This window comes from Schistocerca cancellata, chromosome 5 (genome assembly GCF_023864275.1).
Source record: "Schistocerca cancellata isolate TAMUIC-IGC-003103 chromosome 5, iqSchCanc2.1, whole genome shotgun sequence".
Classification (NCBI taxonomy): domain Eukaryota; kingdom Metazoa; phylum Arthropoda; class Insecta; order Orthoptera; family Acrididae; genus Schistocerca; species Schistocerca cancellata.
Genome location: NC_064630.1, coordinates 211,370,463 through 211,389,566, shown reverse-complemented (window position 1 = coordinate 211,389,566; position 19,104 = coordinate 211,370,463). Strand labels below are relative to the sequence as shown.

General features: G+C 42.1%; 1 pseudogene; it reads left to right on the top strand.

Annotated features, from left to right (window-relative positions):
• The first annotated feature begins 17,898 nt into the window (after nucleotides 1-17,898).
• On the top strand, nucleotides 17,899-18,016 carry LOC126189915 (5S ribosomal RNA; annotated as a pseudogene).
• Nucleotides 18,017-19,104: the final 1,088 nt, after the last annotated feature.

The window sequence follows — 19,104 nt, the reverse complement described above, 5'->3', positions numbered from 1 at the left end:
ACTCAGGCAAAAAGGAAAGCTGGAATTCGCACAACCACTGCAGCAGCCTCTTCTCCGGTTTGTACAGTCTCCTTATAACCGAAGCCCCTTTCTATTTCCACGTAGTGGAGCACAAAATATTTTCTGAAAAGCGAGCAAATATAATCTCTATGACACTTTAAATTTGAAGAGTTAACGGCTACCGTACAAGTCAAAAGAAAGCCTTTACAGTAGCATCGAAACTGAAATAATTAATAGAATAAATTCAGTTAAAATAAAATTAATGTTTATATACACGAAAGGCGTTTTTCTCCTTAAGTGAATGACTGCCACTTCTGTTATTTAAGGGTCAAAAGTTCAGATCTCGAAGGAACATTACAATTCAAACGAACTTCCGTCCATGCGCGAAATCGGCCCAATTTCATCTCACGGAAAGAATATTAATATTAAGCATGAGATCAGTGCACAATTCATTAGCTCGTATTGGACAAGGATAAGACAGGAAATCAACTCAGCTTTTCAACCAACCGTTTCGGCCATCTTAAAATGTAATTTGAAGAAAGCTCAAAAATGGTTCAAATGGCTCTGAGCACTATGGGACTCAACTGCTGTGGTCATAAGTCCCCTAGAACTTAGAACTACTTAAACCTAACTAACCTAAGGACAGCACACAACACCCAGCCATCACGAGGCAGAGAAAATCCCTGACCCCGCCGGGAATCGAACCCGGGAACCCGGGCGTGGGAAACGAGAACGCTACCGCACGACCACGAGATGCGGGCAAAGTTGAAGAAAGCCTGAAATGCTAAATGCATCACGCCTGTTCGGGTAGATCAATTCTCCCATTCTCGCACATACGAATCTGATGGCATGACTTCTGCATCAACCCGCATCCTATAAAATATTAGTAAGTTTGTTGAATAATACAAATTATATTCTGACCATGCTGGATTCATATCAAAGCGAAGTTGTTGTGAGCATATCTTAGCTCTAACTTCTTCTGTTTACGTGAGCTTCCACAGGGACTGTAAAACGTCCATTCATTTGTGTTAACTGCAACCTACTATATTAGAAAAAAAACATCGATAGTTCTTAGGATCGGTATTGTCTCTCCTTTCGATTAACGTGTACGCAAACGGCATACCCGTTATCATATTGCAAATTTTGCTATGTTGATTACACTGCTCTAACATCACAAAAGTGAATTTATCGAAGGTTGTGAAGTAGCCCGCTAAAAGAATAAACAGCTTCTACACAGGTATTACAAAGATAGAAGTCTGTATCCCAATCACAGCGAAATAGTGGTGTGTGTTTCATCTAAATAACTAGCTCGTTGACAAAAAACTTAATATTGACATTTACGGAACACAAGCAAACCACAGTCCGTACTACAAATATGTAGACATAAAAAGTGTCACTCAGACATTTAGGAAACGTCTTGAAATAAGCTAACAAATCCATACATATTACCACATTGTTTAAATTTATTACGTCAGTGCTACTAACTTTATTCGCAATGAATTTCCCATAAAGTATCCACATATGCCGCAAAATGCACCTACAAAATTATATCATGATGCCACACATAGTTTAGGAGATGTGATGTCGTCCGCAGCTCGTGGTCGTGCGGTAGCGTTCTCGCTTCCCGCGCCCGGGTTCCCGGGTTCGATTCCCGGGGGGGGGGGGGGGGGGGCAGGGATTTTCTCTACCTCGTGATGACTGGGTGTTGTGTGATGTCCTTAGGTTAGTTAGGTTTAAGTAGTTCTAAGTTCTAGGGGACTGATGACCATAGTTGTTAAGTCCCATAGTGCTCAGAGCCATTTGAACCATTTGATGTGATGTCATAAACACTGAGCTGCCTGAAAAGATGCCGCATCATGCATGACGTTATAATACATTTATTCTTTACTACTAAGTCACTCCTACAGTCGAATCGACTTAAGGAAGCCCCTGGCACCTGGCAGCGTTTTTGACAGCTTTCAATTGCGAAGCGGAAACGGATGTAAGGGAAAACAGTCGGTGCCATAGAGGCGTTTACAAAACCGCGTTGTAAGCAAGCAAAAGCGTACAGAAACTGTCCGGGATATTAGACTACAAACACAGTTCCTTTTGTGGTTTCGTTTCTAATAGAAAATTGCCAAAATGAATACCTGGGAAATGACGGGTTTGTAAACTAGTATTAAAATAAACAACATTATCGGAAAGCTGACGTAACGAGCTCGGAAGCACAAGTGCAGTAGCGTGCTGTGTATTCAATCTTAAACGGGACAATGCAGCTTCTAGAGACGGTGCAGTCTGGCAAGACGCATCGTAGGCTGCTGCCACGGTTAGACGGACATGTTGCTGCGTCGTTCCACAAGGGCTGCCAACAATGGAAATTGTCCGCTGCATTGACGTTGAATCACAGCGGCGTCTATGAAACATTCAGACGCTATTAAGAGTTATGGAAAGCTGAAAAATCTGTCTCGTGGGTACCCAAGGTTTGTGCAACAGAACTGAGAAGTGCTCTTTTGGAGGCAAGAGGGACAATTGTGCCTACACATACAGAAATCAACCCTCCTCACACGATCAAATTGGCCTCTAGGTGTACATTATGAACTATATTACCCATAAGAGTGTGGGCATGGGACACCTGGAATGGAACTTGCATAAATGTTGTCGAGTTCTCTTTACCGACGAGTGCAGGATTTGCTGACGCCTGATCATCGTCGAACAAGAGCGAGGAGGATTCCAGGCAATAATGAACACCTCAGGCATGCTGTCCCGCGGGTTCAACAGGCAGATAGGGGTGGGGGCAATTATGTTTTGCGCCGGTATCATATACGGATATCATAAATGTCTCAAGGATATCGAATGCAGTTTAAGGTTTGTACAGTTTTGAAACAGGTGTCCGCAACGTATTGTCCAGTCCATGGGCTACTAGAACGCCACTGTGGGAGAAGGGAAGCACGGAATAATAATAGGCAGTCATGGTCTTGGAAGGAGGAATGACAGAGTTGAACAGTTTAATGATATGTGAAGGAAAAGACGGCGCTAGTAGTGACAAATACATGGTTCAAAAATCGCAGCAGGAGCTTCTGCAGTTGGAATTCACCAGGGAACAAATACAAAATATGGTTCAAATGGCTCTGAGCACTATGGAACTTAACATCTGAGATCATCAGTCCCCTAGAACTTAGAACTACTTAAACCTAACTAACCTAAGGACATCACACACATCCATGCCCAAGGCAGGATTCGAACCTGCAACCGTAGCGGTCGCGCGGTTCCAGACTGAGGCTCCTAGAACCACTCGGCCACACTGGCCGGCGGAACAAATACAGAAAACAAGTAGGTTTTAGACTGGTGGCAGGAAGGCACAGAAATGGAATCACGAAGGTTCGCACGTTATCAGGTGCAGATACTTGTAGCGAACATAATTTACGTTTGGGAGAGGTGGAAATAAAAAACTGAAGATGGCTACCAAGGTGGAGCTGTGGGACCTAGAGAAGATAAGATCTGGGAGAGAAGGAATTATGGAAACGCTATCACTTGAACTTTCTGTGACATTACGAGACACAGAGCCACTGAGAGTGTCAACGAGCACCGGCATATCGTGAAAGATGGAATCATAAAAGCAGATCAGAAAAGTGTAAGATTCGTAAACGGGAGAAGGGTAGAAAAGCCGTCGGTTGTATAGCGAATCATTTCGAAGATGGAAGAGAGAAGAAAATTCAAAAGTAAAAATTATGAAGATGCGGGTTGGTTGAATAACAAACTGCGTAGAGAAACAGAGCAGTCTAGAAAAATATCACTAAAAGGAAATTGTGACTCAGTTGAAGAACCGCAGAGGAAGGGAAGAAATAATTTTCTGTATAACAGAGTGAAGACTTACAATATGAGATCAAAACAGATTAGGAAGTACTACTATGAAATTTCTCAGTAAAGACAAAAATGCAGTGTACAAAGATGGTAAGGACATACTATAGAGACGGGAAGATTGCATAAAAGAGCTATATCACACAGAACATAAACCAGCAACTCCGTAACTCGAATCTGTGAACAGTGTAAATCATGACGAGAAAGGATCAACAACCATAATGGAAGAGGTAATAAGCACAATAGCTGCAATGAAAAACGGGAGAGCAGTAGATATTGGTACAAGACCAGAAAAAATACTAAAATGTTTCAATCAAGAAGAAGTAAGAAAAATACTGGTGCTATGTAACGTAATATATGACAGTAGTGAAGGTTCTAACAACAGAAACCAAAGGAACAAGGAAGTAAGAAGTGGACTTAACACAGGAAAATTAGTCCCATGTCACATGTTGTCTAAGTTATATTAAGAAACATTAATAAAAGAGTTAAATAGGTAATGGATGAGATTTGGCCGAAGAGCAATAAGGTTTTAGACGGAATGAAGCCACAAGAAATGTAATAGGACGTTTGCGAATTTTGGGAGCGATTTTTGTTGAAAAGGGAAGAAACCTATATATGTTTTTTATATACCTGGAAAAGGCCTTTGGTAATATAAATTGAGATAACTTGCAACTACAATGAGAGAAAGAGAGTAGACTGGAAAACCAGACGACTTCAAAATTTATTATATTTAAAACGCATCAATGAAAGTGAGGGGAGAAAGTAACAACTGGACAGAACTAGGAAAAGGAGTAAGACAAAATTGATATCTGTCTCCTACCCACTTTATATCTATAATTAGAAAATAAGATTGACCACTGCCCACTAGATGACAAGGGGACAAAAGTTTTAGGAAGAAGAATATGTTGTTTCAGGTTTCGAAATGACATACTGCTATTAGCAACAGGTGAAAAAGAATGCTGGATATAGTGAATACCACTCAATCTAGAGGATTTCTGGAACTAAAATTAATAAAAAGAAATCTATTTGGAAATAAAAAGGTAAAGATAATGATGAATGGAGGATAAAAACCAACAGGCAGGCAACATAGAAATTAAAACCAGAATAGCAATGGCGAAAGAGGCATTTTATAAGAAAAGGTGAATTTTCTGCAGCAATATGGAGAAAGAATAACGAAAAGGGCTAATAAAATGTTTTACATGGCGTGTTCTCCTACATGGTGCTGAATGTGGATACTGAGGAAGAAAGATAAAGAAAGGCTGGAGGCTGTTGAAATATGCGCATGACGAGGATGGAAGGATAGACGAAAAAATGAAGAGGCACTGAGATGAATGGGAGAGCAAAGACAGTTACTGCTTGTAATAAAAAGAAGGAAACGGAACTGAACTGAACATATATTAATAAAGGAAGGGGTTACAGAAACGGGCTTAGAAAGGCACGTGGAAAGGACGAGGATGCAAGGAGGAAGAGATTTCAGACCATGGATGATGTGATGGACGGCAGTACATACACCGGCATTAAGAAGGAAGCAATGGATCGCGGGAAATGGAGACGCAAAGGACCTGATGATATAGCAGAAAACTGATGATAATAATTCCCCAGTGCTGCAGTAATATAAGCGATGGTCAAATGAAGACGAGACAGATGGAAAAAAAGTGAGTAAGCTGTTTATTGTTTGAAAAGTAATCGCTATAAATGTTAAAACATTTATCCCACCATCAGACAAATACACAATTTTTTTTTACCTGAATCTACTCCCTCTTACAGATGAGACTGTCGCTTTCTCTGAGTTAAAGTTAATTTCGGTATCACAATAACTTTAGTGCTTGAAAAGTTAATGGTAGACTTAACTGCACTAAGACCGAAAAAAATGTAATGGTAAATCTCCGTTGCTTTAAGGTTACAAAAAATCTATTAAAATCAAAGATGCCATCTGTCTTGATTGATAACTTGAATTTCATTACCATATTATGAATTTATAATTTTAGATTGACTGAAAACAGCTCCAAAAGTAAAAGAAAAGCACCCAAAAAGTTAACTGTCCGCTATGAATCAGCAGCATATTCTGAAGCGAAATATGTTGTGCCGAAATTGAGATAACAAAGACCTTGTGTGCTGGAACATTGGTAAAGCTTTTCAACAAAATGTGTGTCATCATCATCATCATCATCATCATCATCATCATCATTGTCACTGTCATAATCATCAACTGTTTGACACTGAGTACTGGATACAGACCTTTCCTAGACATCACCATGTTTCACACCCTTCATCTATACGCTTCATGTTGCTTCTTCGTTATTTATAATGTCGTATAGCCACCTTGCACTTGGTCATCGGTTCAGTCTTTTCTCATCTACTGCAGTCAACTGAACAGCTCCCTCGGTCCACCCAACACAAACACTCCTGGCTAGACGTTCCGACCACATCTCTTTCAGTACCCACTCAGCATTCAAGTCACACCTTTACCCTTCTCAAACTCTGTACTGAATTTGCAGCCTCTCGTAACTGTAATGTACCATAGATCTGTCGAACAAAAATTTTATCTAACAATTGTAGGAAGCCATAGGCCACAGTTGTCTAGGGTAGCAGACATGGTTCAGAAATCTATCGTCTAAAGTCACTGACTTTCTTCTTCTACAAAATCTTGATGCAGTGTTTATTGACTTACGAAGAGCGTTTGAGTCAGTACCACACCAACGCTTGTTAACATAAGTACAGTGAAACATATTCCAAGCGAAATTTGTGACTCACTTGCGGGCGACTTAGAAGGGAGAGTCATCGACAGATGTAAAAGTAACGTCTGGCATTCCCGAGAAGATATAATGACGTTCGTGCTGCTCATGTTGTATGCTTATGAGGTGACGAACATCCTCAGACTTTTCACAGATAAGGCGGTTATCTATATGAAAATAATGAATAAATAATCAGTCAGTTTTTGATGAGATTTCTAGAAGATGAAAGCTTAACAACTTCCTTGTATAAATACAATGCACGATAAAAAGAGGGAAATATCCAGAAGACATGGTCGGATGTCATTGTACACGCCGTCGGTGTGTATACGAATTATTAGAGTTCTGATTGTAAATAACAGGTAGAATGGTCACCAGAATACTTCAGTGTTGTTCTTGTTTAATGTTGTTACCAAGTATGGTAGTGTATACAAGGAGAGTCCTCAACGTCAAATGTTGAATGATCACTGTGAAGGATACGGAGACGCCGCGTAGTCGTGTGAGACATCGTTATCAGTATCTTGTTGAGTCTTAAATGGGCCGCATTGTGGCTTTCCATTTCGACGTCTGGTCAAACTGGGCAGTATCCAGATTTATGGGTATTAGGAATTGACAGTGGCCGATATTGGGCTGCGTAGGAGCGTGAGAACAGGTATACTCGTTGTCGGGGTTCTAGTAGATCACATCATGACCACCACAAGGGAGGATCGCCGTGTAACTTCTTCACATCTGCGCGTGACGTCCGAGAACGAGTAATTAACTCCCTGAACAGTTTTACCACAATACTGGTCGGAGACCAGCAGCAGACGGACCAGGGAATTTCCTTCTCATGCGCAAGCTGTCATTGACACTACATGACAAAGGGACTGCGTTTGGAGAGGTGCGTGAATGGGAAGTGTGGCCTGCTGATCAATGGCGCTGCATTTTCTTTCAGCGACGAACTGCAGTTCTGAGCTACCCCGAATCCCGATCCAAAGTGAGTATGGTGGTGACCTGGGAAAGGTCCGGTTCCTCCAGAGTTTTGGAGAGGCCAACATTACTCCTGAGGTCATGGTATGGAGAGCCTTCGGGCTTGACTGCAGATCATGAGTGATAGTAGAGGGAAAACTCTGACGGCACAACTGTATGTCACAGAAATCCTATATCATTATGTGTTACCGTTCATGTGACGGTACCTTGGTACATTTTTCCAACAGGACAATGCTGTCCACAAGAGACAAGTATCTTATGAAGTGTCTGCGCGAGATTAAAGGTAAACTCTCATGGCCAGCAATGTCCGCAAATGTGTCCTCGATAGGAGACGTGTAGGACCAGATCGGGGGTCAGTGCCAGCATTCAGGATATCAAGCACAAGGTACAATAGCTGTGGGCTAGCTTGCCTCTACAGCACATCAGAAAAGCGCTTACGTGCAGGCCAGAGGGGGGTGCAGCATCGTACTGGTAAGTGGACTTACACTGCTAAATTCTTCGTAAATTTGACTGGATATTGTATTCACTGCAACAACATAATATACCTTTCCAACCCGGGAAGTTTCATTTAGTTTGCTCATTCCAATTTGGGCTCTTCGCTTTTTGTCATGCAGTGTATGCGCACATCACAAAACGAGGAACCTTGAAGCCCTATTACTGCAGATCAGTGACTGACAATTGGAGACCACTAATACAAATATCTGCGTTAACTATCGGTGAGGCTATGAAATGGATTGATGAGATAGGTAAAGCTTGTGACAGACTTCGATTAGATAGTAGGATACTAAGAAATGCCGTCTACATATAATATTACTTACAAAATGTGTGAATGATTATAGAATATTGCTGAAATGCGTAGACACATACCAAATGGGGCTAAAAGTGGGTATTTCACATGTATAAAGAAGGGCAGCCCGAATGGTCACCGGTGTGTTCGACTAATGGACGAGCATTATGGAAATGTCGAAAAATGTGAGCCACAAACAATTGAAAACTGGCGTCAACTAATTAAAACGCTTCAAGCATCAGTATTAAGTGAGAAATCTTGGAATATACTACAGCCTCCGATGCATCGTTCTCATGAGAATCGTGGAGAGAAGCTTTTAAATATTGTTCCCACGGTCCACACGCATATGGAAGGCAAAGGAACCCTAGTATATGCTGCAACTGGATGGTACCCCTTACCATGCAGTGGTTAGCAGGGTACGGCTGTAGCTGTTGATAAATGAGTGCTCATGTGATACAACGTCCGAAGCATAGGTACTACCGTGGTGGCGGTACTCTCCCAAAGCAGGCACTACGTCAGCAGTGTTAACGGTTAGTTAGAGTCTCGCTGCCCACCAGCGCGCCTCCGCAACCGTGACGCGCCCACATGCCGGCGAATTCTTGTGCACAACTGCGTCACGGACGCACGAGAGGCCGGCCGAGATTAAACCGCATATTTTAGCAGCTGGCGGGCACGCCGCGCCACTCTGGAGCCGCCCCACCTCCTGGCCCAAGATCGATATGAGCGGCCGCTCTAGTCGACCTGTCGGTCGCCGCCAAGTTTCCGCTCGACCTGTCGATCCGTCGCCAGCAGGAGGCGGACGCCCGACCACCGCAGACACCCTCGGGCGGCCAAGGGGGTCGAAGCGTCCGCTGCGCCTGGCCGGAAGTTGGGGTGCGAGGTTAATTAAATGTCTTGAGCAGTCAGCAGAAGCGACTTCCCTTTCAGCTATCACAGCTTTGTTACGCGGCGATCACACAGTATTTAAATTTAAAAATTGACACTGGGTATATTCCAGCATTCATGGTCTTCACCTCATTTCACTACAGCAACGTAAGTTTTATTGACCACTGATACCACAGTAGTTACGCGGTTGTAAATTTAGTAATTACTAAACTCGCTGTGAACTAGTCTCCCTGTTTCATGCAGCGCAGGATAGTGATCGCGAATGCCACAATAAACTAGTGTTTGTGCCAGAGTAGGATTTGACAACGAATATTATTATTGCTATCAGGCACCTTCACAATTCAAGCCTTCCCTGAGAGCCTACAGGTCGGAATTAAATTTGCAATGTCTCTAAACTTTCAGTCTGTTACTTCCGGATTGTACAGCTCGAGATTCCTTCTCGGGATAATTGGGAATAGGTAAGTCTGATGCAGTATCGCGGCTTTCCCGCCAAGAGGACGTCATCATCATCATCAGGCTTTTGACACCCACTAGTGAAGGATGGTGAAGGAAGTCGGCCGTGCCCTTTCAAAGAAACCATCCCAGCATTTGCCTGAAGTGATTTAGGAAAACCACGGGGAACCCAAATCGGAATGGCCGGATGCGGGTTTTGACCGTCGTCCTCCCGAATTCGAGTCCAGTGTGCTAACCACTGCGCCACCTCACGTTGTTATAATTCTGAAAACTGCGATTATTTGGCATAGCTTTAACACTTTTATAAATTAAACTTACCGTAAACTTAACATAATAGCCATTTGACATCACCCCAGTGAATTACATTACGTTACAGACTTGGGTAAGCAGTATGCTTCGGAGGATAACCCGCGAGAGAGAGAACCTTACATATACAAATCGGTTAAAGACAGCAGATGACCTCTTATCAGTACAATGTTATTGTCTATTTTTTCAAATTCATCATTATTGTCTTTGTTTTTCAAAATATTATTTTCGTAATTATTCGAATAAAACGCTGTCTACGCTTTTCATAGTCACTCGACTTCTTCGTAGTTTTTGTATGTCTCACTTCACTTGCAAAAAGTGTTATTACTACGTATTGGTGTGGAGACGCAACGTGTGTGTGTGTGTGTGTGTGTGTGTGTGTGTGTGTGTGAGAGAGAGAGAGAGAGAGAGAGATTTTTGATCAATCTAGTAGCATGGCAACATCTTATGTTTTGTGTGTCAATGATAAATAAATAACGTTAGTAGTGTTTGAAATAAGCATCTACATAATCTGCTGACACGAAATCCTATTTATTCCGTGTCGTAATTTATGCCATAGCTGCTGACAATAGTCTTGCACTCACAAATTATTGCCAGCTTTTTCAGTTTACCTTTTGTGCAGTTGTTTTGATAGTATATCTGCCTATACTTCGTAGAGGTTAGAAGTGTTTGGTTACATTTTTTATTTAGAAGGGTTTTCATTTATTTATTACCTGCTTACATAAAATCTGTGATTTCCTTTTCAATCCCCGTCACGAAAGTTATGTACCCACAGCAGAGTCACATGAGAAGAGCATGGCAGCCGCGGGGTGAGGAGGGGAGAGAGGGGAGAATGTCTTTCTCTTTATTTCGCATTGCTACCAACTGAGACGCCAAGCACCGGTCAACAGTGTTATGGTAAAAATGGTGCACGGAATGAACGTATAGTAGAGACGTATTGCAGTGAAGTTCGTGTTTAAATCTGGTAATGGATATGAACTTAAACCAAAACAGTTGTAATACAAGTAAAACTCTACGAGTAGAAGAAAAATGACACTGAAAACATTTACTAAACAACTGCATGTCTCATGTCACAACGTGTTTCATTTTTCCTAACTCTTTGTGAAGCACGTGACACCGATGGGACAGGAATATCTCCATCGCCATTCATCGCTAAGTGCTTTATTAATTAATACTGAATAGACGGTTACCGAGCATCTACAGTGTAACTGTGTGAACGTTTCTGCTGGCGACACTTGAAAATGTGACGCCGTAGTCGCGAGGCTACCGACTTGTGCCGATATATATCGTGCGAGCTAGGAAGCAAAGTGGTACTGTTACAGGGACAGACGGTAGCAGCTGTCGTTAATATTAAATATTGTGACTTCATTATACCGATTATAAGACATTAAGTTTTAAAAACCAGAAAATCAGTTACAGTATTTTGTAAAAAAATTGCGTCCCATTGTAAGTTTTGTCACAATTTTTCAAAAACAGAAACTTATTACTTTAATGGGTGGAGGGGGGGGGGGGGGGGCAGGTCGCAGGTCGTATGGTTGAAGAGAAGCCAAACGGTTGTCCTTTGCGGTGTGGATTCGCGATTGCTTTACAGGCCTCCACGTTGTTGTTGTTGTTGTTGTTGTTGTGGTCTTCAGTCCTGAGACTGGTTTGATGCAGCTCTCCATGCTACTCTATCCTGTGCAAGCTTCTTCATCTGCCAGTACCTACTGCAGCCTACACCCTTCTGAATCTGCTTAGTGTATTCATCTCTTGGTATCCCTCTACGATTTTTACCCTCCACGCAGCCCTCCAATACTAAATTGGTGATCCCTTGATGCCTCACAACATGTCCTACCAACCGATCCCTCCTTATAATCAAGTTGTGCCACAATCACCTCTTCTCGCCAATTCTATTCAATACCTCCTCATTAGTTACGTGATCTACCCATCTAATCTTCAGCATTCTTCTGTAGCACCACATTTCGAAAGCGTGTATACTCTTCTTGTCCAAACTATTTATCGTCCATGTTTCTCGTCCATACATGGCTACACTCCATACAAATACGTTCAGAAACGACTTTCTGACACTTCAATCTATACTCGATGTTAACAAATTTCTCATCTTCAGAAACGCTTTCCTTGCCATTGCAAGTCTACATTTTATATCCTCTTTACTTCGATCATCATCAGTTATTTTTCTCCCCAATAGCAAAACTCCTTTACTACTTTAAGTGTCTCATTTCCTAATCAAATTGCCTCAGCATCACCCGACTCAATTCGACTACATTCCAGTATCCTCGTTTTGCTTTTGTTGATGTTCACCTTACATCCTCCTTTCAAGACACTGTCCATTCCGTTCAACTGCTCTTCCAAGTCCTTTGCTGTCTCTGATAGAATTACAATGTCATCGGCGAACCTCAAAGTTTTTATTTCTTCTCTATGGATTTTGGTACCTACTCCGAATTTTTCTTTTGTTTCCTTTACTGCTTGCTCAATATACAGATTGAATAACATCGGGAAGAGGCTACAACCCTGCCTCACTCCCTTCCCAACCACTGCTTCCCTTTCATGTCCCTCGACTCTTATAACGACCATCTGGTTTCTGTACAAATTGTAAATAGCCTTTCACTCCCTGTATTTTACCCCTGCCACCTTTAGAATTTGAAAGAGAGTATTCCAGTCAATATTGTGAAAAGCTTTCTCTAGGTCTACAAATGCTAGAAACGTAGATTTGCCTTTCCTTAATCTTTCTTCTAAGATAAGTCGTAAGGTCAGTGTTGCCTCACGTGTTCCAACATTTCTGTCCTCCATAGAAAACGATAATGACGACTTGAAAAAGTTCCTGTTTTCAGATCAAGCAACGTTCCGCATATCTAGACATGTGAAGGGCACAGTATTTCGATTTGGGGTTGTGAAGACCCCCAAAACGCACGTAAACACTTCCTTGGTAGCCAGAAGTTTAACGTTTAGTGTGGTCTAATGCACAACAGTTTGAGAGGTCCATTTTTAAACGCAGAGGATATCGTAGCGGGAAATCTTTCCACGGACATCCTCGAACAGATGTTGCTATCACAGATCGAATAGCTGCAGTCGTCTGTATATTCAAGCCTGATGGTGCACACCAACACTGGAGTATAAACGTGCGGGATTTGCCGAATGACACATTTCCTTAAAGGTGGAAGGGTCATGACGCTCCCAAAGTGTGGATCCCTTAGTTTCTCGATGTCAAGCCAGTATACGAGCGGCATTCAATAAGTAGTGCAACACATTGTTTTTCTGAAAGAAGGTTGGTTTTGTTCAGGATTCCAGTACACCAAATTACTCCCCACTCTTTTGACTACAAAACCATATATTTCAACAAATCTCCGTTCAATGCTACGGCCTTACGCAACCTTACTGCGAGGACCTGTATGCCAGCATGGCGGTGCTCTATTGGTCGACAAGAATCTCCTCATCATCCACGTATTGGTTCTCATGGAGGGCATCCTTCATTCAGCCAAACAAATGGAAGTCGGAAGGAGCGAGACGCGGGTTGTAGGGTGAACGAGGAAGAATAGTGCAGTGAAGTTTTGTGAGGTTCTCTCCAATACAAGAATTATAAATGTTGTTCACTGCAAAATTATGAACTGGTCACAGGTTAAGTCTCTCTCAGTTAAATACTTTACTATTTAAAATGAATGTTAATTGGAATTCACTAACAGGTTACTTCTCACTGTCTTTTGAATAAAGAAATTATTGTTTTCATAAATAGTGGTAAAGGATAACCTGTGGATCTTATTACACTATTAATATGAACTTTCAATACCCGAAAGAAACAAGTGCTTAGCAAGCAAATATAACTTTCCACGACTGCAACTCACTACTTTTGCTGCAGTGAGACACAATGTTGACAAATTTACAAGAAACTGGCTCACCTTTTAAAATTTACTACAGGCAGCACTATGATCATTAAATAAGCAAAACTTTATAAGCCTCAGTTTTAAGAACTTTTAAATTTTAAAAGAAACAGCAATGTGTCTTTATTACCACAGTCTTCTACTTTCAAGTAAATGGTTAAATAGTTGACTTTAACACTCCAAAAAAAAAAAAAAACTTTAAATTGGACTGTTTCCATGATTAGGAGGCTTTCATTTTTTCTACAAACTAGGACACTCGGTAATCATAGTTCAAATGGAGAAGTACCTGAGAGGTGTTGAGATAGGTAAAAAATCAAGATAGGTACATGAATTCAGTTATAAGTTACCTTATATTTGAGCACACTAACACATCCAATAAGCTGATCCTTCACTGTGCATTATTATAGTATTCCGTTACAGTGATTGTACAATGTGGTGGCAACTGCATGTTGGTAGGTGGATTTGCAGGCAGAATTGCTGGACTCTGGCCCTTCTTGGTGGCGATGATGAATACCAGTTCCAGAATCGTTCGAGCTATTTATCCATCCATCCAAGGCATTGGAAAGTGGCAGAGAAAGCCTCTCTCGGAACCAGCACAATATACAACTATTATATGACAGTGCACATATTGGGTAGCTCGTCCCAGACTGACTCTTGTTCCCACCTATTCTACCTAGGCCAACCACAATTTGCGCGCGCTACACAGTTCTGTTCCCGAGGGGAACCACTGTACCTTTAACATACAAACTAACCAAGAACCCTAAGTGAAGGTCAGCAATTTACATAATAGCAAACAAACATTTTAAATAAAACAGAACATTTGCACATATTCGTATTTCTACACAAAATTATTTGAACAAATTCCAAATATATACAGTAAGTTTTGTCTCCCTCCAATTGGGTCAAAGAATTTAAATGACAGATATACTACATTGCATAGAATCAAACTATGACATCAAAGTTTTAACAAAGAAAGGAGTATATAATTTTGTGTTATCGATTCAAACACATTTACAGATACTCAGTGTTATAACATTAATAAAACAAAAAGGCAAAATAAATCTGTAGAGCTTTAGAGCTATGGTGTTACAACCTGTATGTAGAAAGAACTCCCAAAAAGTCTTGATGTTCAATGAGTGATGCATGGAGCTCACATTATGATTCTGGTATAAAAGGAAAAAACTTTGAGATGTGCTAAACGTTATCCGACAAACAACGATGCTCTAATAGTTTCCAAGATATGATTTTTTGAAAGAAAAAAAAAACACTTTACGACTGCCTGTTCTGACCTTTCCTTTGCAGTTTAATTTTGTACCTATACACAATCAGGCGGACTTGTCATTCGGTACAGCAAACACTTTCAGTTTGCCTAAGTTTATCAGAATATGCCACTGATTACTCACTGATGATATTTTTCGGTATACTACAGCACTGCTCCGCCAACGAATAGTGTGATTAAGTCGCTCGCTTGATGGGGGCTACGTATACACTTGCATGCACTGTTTCACGAGCGTAATCTCATGATGAAACGAAGTATCAACTTGTCTAGTTGCTCGCAAGTTCACCTGCTTTCAGAGGAGCAGAGTCTTCGTATAGTCTTCATCCTTCCGCTTTCCGCCAGGTGCTCTAGGAGCAGTTGCTCTTTCCCTCGTGCTCTCTCGTTGTCTTGTCACTCACTGAAGTGAGACGGTTCCCAGCAACTATCGGATAAGGGAAACTAGTGGAACGAGCTCGCCTTAATTGCTTTATTCGCTCCTTGCTGCCGCTGAGGTTGATCTATAGGTGTAGCTAATTTCCTACCTTACTTACAAAGTACGATGAAACTTCAGTTTGTGAACTTTCTCTCAGGGAACAGAAATTCTATTGTGTGTCTCGATTACTGCGTCTACTTAGTGTGCTCTCTCCTTTTGAAAGGTGCTTTTAATCATGCAGATCTAAACCTTATTTACAGCACTCCTGAATAGCTGCGCTTGTGTACAACTAAACAACTCACTAAAGTTTTAGAGGCGCTGTTACTCCCCTTTGCTGTCTGCCTCTGTGTAATGAAGTGTAGTAAACGGTAATGATTTATTCACTGCGCGCCACATAGGTAATTTTGTTTTTGTGATACTATAGTGGTTACAGCTGAAACTTACTTACTCTTTCCTTCTAACTACATTTCGAAAGATTCGAATTTAATATGTTCCTTTTCAGTGCATTTCGTCAGGTTATGAACTGTTGGATAGACCAGAGGACTGTCTGATTAGTTAAACTTTGGATGTTCTCTGTAGTCTGAGGGTGTTTTTTACAAAAATATTTGGTAGTGTTTCAATGTAGTATAATTTAAATACTTGGAAACGTACACTGCCTATGTAGTTTAATTTGCAAATAGCTACGTACTATGCAAGCAAATAGTGTCTTAGGAATAAAAAACATGTGATGCATTTGAAGCTAGTGAAACAGCAAAGAATAACTAATAAATATAGTCCATAGGATATAAATAAATACAGGGTGTTAGGGGCATTGTGTAGATATTGTCTAGAGAATTGACAGATACAGAGCGTGATGTATCAATCACCAGCATAGATTTTAAATTATGCAATGAAGCTTTTTAACTGAAGAGAATCTATTCCGAAACTTGAATGTGTAGCGTGATTCGCAGTTTCCTTCTGTATGCAAAGCCGGAAAAAATGGAACACCTGGAAAGAGGACGTCGATTTTCATCCGAGGACGACATATACCTGGGAGGATAGAAGACGCACTGATAATACGTCGTCCGCCAACAGACACCGCAACGGCATAGCTACCAGGATGCAATTTGTGTCAACACTTTAATAGCGAATACTCACAGCCACAAGGCTCAGTGTGGTGCAAACATGTGATGCAAGCAGCCAACCATGGCACGGAGACATACGCATGCTTCCTACAGCCAACTGAGGGATTAAATTGTGGTCTCCCATGTGGCAGGATGGTTCTTTCGGAGAATTGCAACACAAGTTGGCCGTACCGCGTCAATTGTACAGCTGTGCCGGTAGCAGGGGTCAAGTGAACATTATGACACCCGTAGACGAGGTTCTGGACGTCCACGCAGCGCATACGCCCGCCAGGAATGTCATGTTAGAAGAGAAGCAGTGGCAGATCGTACAGCTACCACAGCATAGATAAAAGGGCTTTTGAGCCTGGACCTGTCAACACAAACTGTTGCTAACTGGTTATTAGCGAGTGGTACTACTGACATGCTCACCTCTAGCCCGTCTTCCATCATAGCACCGACGTGCATGGCTCGACGGATGCCGTCAGAGGATCACTTGCAAAGTGGAATGGCACACCATGGTCTTCAGCGATGAAAGCATATTCTGCCGCACGCTAGTGATGGTCGTTTGTGCGTACGACGTGGACATGGTGAGCACTGTCTCAATGATTACATTCCTTCAAGCCACACTGGCCCCATCTCAGGCCTTATGGTTCGGAGTGCGATAAGCAACAACTCTCGTTCAGCTTTTGTTTTTTTAGAGGGACGCTAATCAGCGCCCGGTACTTGTAGAATATTGTTAGACCCATTATTTTGCCATTATTGCAACAGACAGGTGATGTGTTGTTCTAACAGGATAATGCTCGCCCACACACTGCCCGTGAAACTCAACGTGCTCTGCAAGACGTGCAGCAACTTCCCTGGCCAGAATGATCTCCGGACTTGTCTCCAACGGAGCTCGTGTGGGATATGATGGGACGAGAAGTGACTCGTGAGACTCGTGAACCAACAGCTGTTACAGAACTACGTGAACAGGTCGATCAGACGTGCAATAGCGTATCCCAGTACCTCAGGACAGTATTCTCCATCAGTAATATCGACTACATGCCAGAGACAGCGCCTGCATTACCGCTTGTGGAGGTTACGACAGATACTAATATGGGTCGATACCTGATATCTCAAAACTCCTTGTGCCATTTATCTACAAATGTAATTATTTCATGTACTCCATGTGCATTGTTGCAACAATAAATCACGATTGGACTGGATACTTCAAACAGCGTGTGCTAATTTTTTTTACGGCAGTGCATATATATCGCTGTAGCCAACGGCCTTGCCGCAGTGGTAACACCGGTTCCCGCCAGATCACCGAAGTTAAGCACTGTCGGCCTGGACTAGCACTTGAATGGGTGACCATCCGGTCTGTCCAGTGCTGTTGGCAAGCGGGGTGCACTCAGTCCTTGTGAGGCAAACTGAGGAGCTACTTGATTGAGAAGTAGCGGCTACGGTCACGAAAACTGAAACGGTCGGGAGAGTGGTGTGCTGACCACGTGCCCCTCCATATCCGCATCCAGTGATGCCTGTGGGCTGAGGATGACACGGCGGCCTGTCGGTACCGTTGGGCCTTCATGGCCTGTTCGGACGGAGTTTAGTTTTATATATAACACTTTAACATGAAGTTAATAATATTTCTTGTGTTACTAAACATTTATTAGTCTTAGCGTACTAGTAACAAAAAGCTTTTCGAGCACATAAATATCGTTGGATGGAAGTCTTAAACAAGATAAATTCAAAGTACGACTTCTAAAAAAGTAGAATTCGTCATAAATGTGGTCTTACAAATTTTTGGGCATTGCTCACCTGAGTTGGACCACAGCCAAGTTGGAACAAAAAAATAAGTAAATAACATTGAAAGGCCAGCTGCACAGACTTTCACGCGTTACTTTAAAAGACAGCACAGCGCCCTACGCTGATGTGATAAAAGCCATGGCATACCTTCAGTCATCGCGTCAGACCCCTTTTGGCCCGGCGTAGTGCAGCAACTTGACGTGACATACACTCAACAAGTCGTTGGATGTCCCCTGCAGAAAAACTGAGCCATGCTGCCTCTATTGCCGTCCAAAACTGCGGAAGTGTTGCCGGTGCAGAATTTTGTGTAGGAACTGACCTCTCTATTATGTCCCATAAATGTTCGGTGGGATTCATGTCGGACGATCTGGGTGGCCAAAGCATTTGCTGTAAATGGCCTGAACGTTCTTTAAAGAAATCGAGAACAACTGTGGCCCGTTAACATGGAGCATTGTCATACATAAAAATTCCACCATTGGTTTGGAACGTGACGTCCACGAATGGCTGAAAATGGTCTCGAAGTAGCCGACCATTCAGGTGACCCAGTCCTTTCTATGGGAACACAGCCCAGCATTATGGCTTCCAGATTGCCTCGTTGACAACACGGGTTCATGGCTTCGTGGTGTCTGCACCACACTCGAACCCTACTATCAGCTCTTACCAACTAAAATTGGAAGTCAT